This window comes from Cydia fagiglandana, chromosome 3 (assembly GCF_963556715.1).
Source record: "Cydia fagiglandana chromosome 3, ilCydFagi1.1, whole genome shotgun sequence".
Taxonomy (NCBI): Eukaryota; Metazoa; Arthropoda; class Insecta; order Lepidoptera; family Tortricidae; genus Cydia; species Cydia fagiglandana.
Window position 1 is genome coordinate 7507062 of NC_085934.1, and position 3412 is coordinate 7510473.

Here is a 3412-nt window from a genome sequence, read left to right on the forward strand (position 1 = left end):
ATAGACAAAATATAAACCATCTTCTATTTAAAGTCATAAGTTAAGGTGGCCGACGCCCGCTAGGGCATGGCAGCAGAAGAAGAAGATTTAAAGTCATAAACAATCCATCCAGTAAACATATCTAGCCCTAAGATTACCCAGTATATCCACACCCTAAAAGGTATCGCCATTCAACGATTCGCCATTCACTTTTTATGATGCGGTGAAACAATCAACGTCATTCGTCATATTCATACGGCCAATTACAGTACATATATCAACAGCTGCAAAAATTGATCGGATATAAGTAAAGAATAAAATATTCGCTCGAATGATCTCAGACTTGGAATAAAAGAGGACAATGGCCCGAGCCCGAACAGCTGTTAGTAGCTCGGCGCACTATTATTACACAACATAGGTAAAACATCGTACGATACAAAGCGTCTTTCCGATTGGAGGGTTACACCAAGGAACCTGTCTCACCCACAGACGCAAGGACGCACCTTTCGAGACGATATTTATCGCTATAGTCACTTTTTGCGACAATGGCTATCTTGTCCAAGACAGAACAAAGAATCGTCTGTGAGAAAATTATGAATCCAAGTAACGTAGTCACAGTGAAAGACTTGCAGTAATTTACAATCACAGTTCGCCATTCAGACCTCGATATCGGAGCATAGGTTATCGGGTAGATTGTACCAGCTTTATGTGCAGCCCGCGGCCATCTGGAGGCACGTGCAGATTTTAAAATATTATATAAATCTGCGTCATGCTGACACTACTGTTGCAATAAAATTGACATATATCATGTTGGTATCGTATTTTTTTACTTTGAATGCCTCCTGCTTTGGTGTGCCGCAAGGAACACTCTTACGATTAAAATGACGATTGCTCATTCTTGTCCTACAGGACAGCAATAACGAACGTCATTGTTCGGTTAACGAACAAGTGTCCCCGTTTCCTTTTAAGATAAAAATGTAATAATTATATCACTTTAAAAAAAGGAAGTCGTTGAATGAACTGTTCCCGAAGTTCATTGCGTAATATTCAAAGAATAATGTACTTAAGATATTGGCATTAAGTATACTTAAATGTCACCGTATTCAACTTTTAATGGACCATCAGGGCGTTCCTTCAGCCTTCGTTGTCATCTCACTACCATGTATAGAAATAACATATGAAGCTATCTGTGACTCATGACGAAGAAACAATATGTCAAGGCTTTAAACTGAATGCGAATTTACCTGAAACGAAACTACATGACTTCCTTTACTAATAAGGTAATCGTGACTTACAATATGTCCAGTATACATGCAAAGTAAACTCGCGTCATATTCATAAATTGAATCGTTGACAAGGTTACAAAGTATGAGGTAACTGATAAGAACAGATTGACATTGATTTGACTCCGCGCTGTGTAAATATGTTTAGATGCATTTACTTATGCAGATAAGAAATTTTTAAACATGTTTTGCGAGTACAAATAAAAGTCATCCGTTGGACTTATATATTATAAAATTGTATAGTCAAGAAATCTGTTTTTAACGTTCCCTGTTACCTTTACTTTGCCTGAACAGGCCTTAACCAGCACATCATATGGTTACAATGACGATGCGGTGTACGATATTAAGATATCAGAATCTCTTTGACGTCAATTATGATAGACATATCATAAAAACGAAACGTAAACTTCAATATACAACCAGATGAATTCCGAATCATGAAGACGGATCAAATAAAACAGCGTGAACTTACATCGTTACAAATTATGGCTTGTGGATCAATAGCTTTTAAATTCGATTTAACGGGGCGTAACCTCGAGAGCATCATAAACAAATTAATAAATAACCATAGTCTGGTAGACGCCCTAAGATATTGCTCTTTATACTGTATCATCTAGTCTTGCCGGTAGTTAGAGTAACGGTACGTACAAACCGCTGCAAATACCGTACGGGACATAAACCAAAAATGGCTATCTACTACACTTCTCTTTGCGAAATTCAGACGCATTTTTATTCGTTATTTTGCCTCAGCTACTATGCAATTCAACTTAATTTAAGCAAACGCAGCGATAGAGACTCCAACAAACATCTGCGTCCTAATTACCTAGATGAAATTGTTGATTAATGTGTTCTGTCGTTTCGCACAATAGCTGTATTTATAAATCTTTATGTAGCCTCGGTAAAGGTTCATGATGCAAGCAATACGACACATCAGGTGGAGATACGACATCATCGTCCGTTCCGTGACTTCAGCCATTTCCGAATTAAGGTACTGCAAGGTTACACAAAAATTGGCCAAATAGGACACGATTACCTCCGAAAACATGAAGACGTAAATTAAGCGCGCAGATACCTGGTAGAAGATAAGAGAAATAAATAAGGGCTGAGTAAAGTTGGCCTGTTTTATGAGTAGGGAAACAAGTTTACCATAATAATACGTTAATGAAATGGCCTTATAAAAATACCCTTAAGGTATTATTGCATACATTGAAGATTCTGTTTTAAATTTAAATACATATTTAAATACGTCGTCTTGAGAATATAATGGTCTTATAAATTTTAACTTTTAAAGTAGAGACAGTTGCAACATCTAGGCTAGCAACCATCTATCACACTTCCGTCTGGCACACTAAAGTCACAGTGAATAGGAGTCGGTGGTCATTGACAGATGTGGAAGCGAGGTGAAAGTGTTTTAGCAAATAATGAGACCGTGGGTGGCATAATTGCAAATCTGTCTGTCATAAAGATCATGCTAATATTCGACGAATATAATTGCATGACCAAAATTTCGTAACACCACAAGGCAAAGGATATATGTATGTATAATGAAACATTCAGATAAATTACAAATTACAATAGAATATTGTAAGCAATGATAACAATGCAACGTTAGCTGTTTTCGGCAGTCAGATAATCAGCACTGCAAATATTATGCAAATGAAAGCAAAAAAGAAGCCGATGATATTTGTATTCACAGCTTGACTACCGAAATGGACGTCATAGCAGACGTGTAGGTGACTGGGCTAGTTAGTAATCAAGATGTTCTTGATTTCAATTACCTGAATGTAATAATTGGCTCAAGCGACGGAGTAAAACTACAAGAAACATTTTATAATCCTAGCATCATAAATAAGCCTTACAATGTACACTTTTTGCTTTTAACGCCTTGTCTGATGAGCTAAACTTGATTAAGATTTATAGTGACCGCATATGGAGTGTTAGGAAAAAAATTACACGAGCCCTCTCCATTACTATGGAAAGCATTCCAGCGGATAACTTTTTATGTAAACTGTACTTAAAGCGGTTGGTGTGGAATCCTGCTACTAATACGACTAGTATTCTTGCGAAAAAAATGTTTTGTTTGTAGAGATGTAACGCTCTCACGTTGCATATTGATTGGTTGTTTATCCCGAGGGATGCGAGGCGTGCGA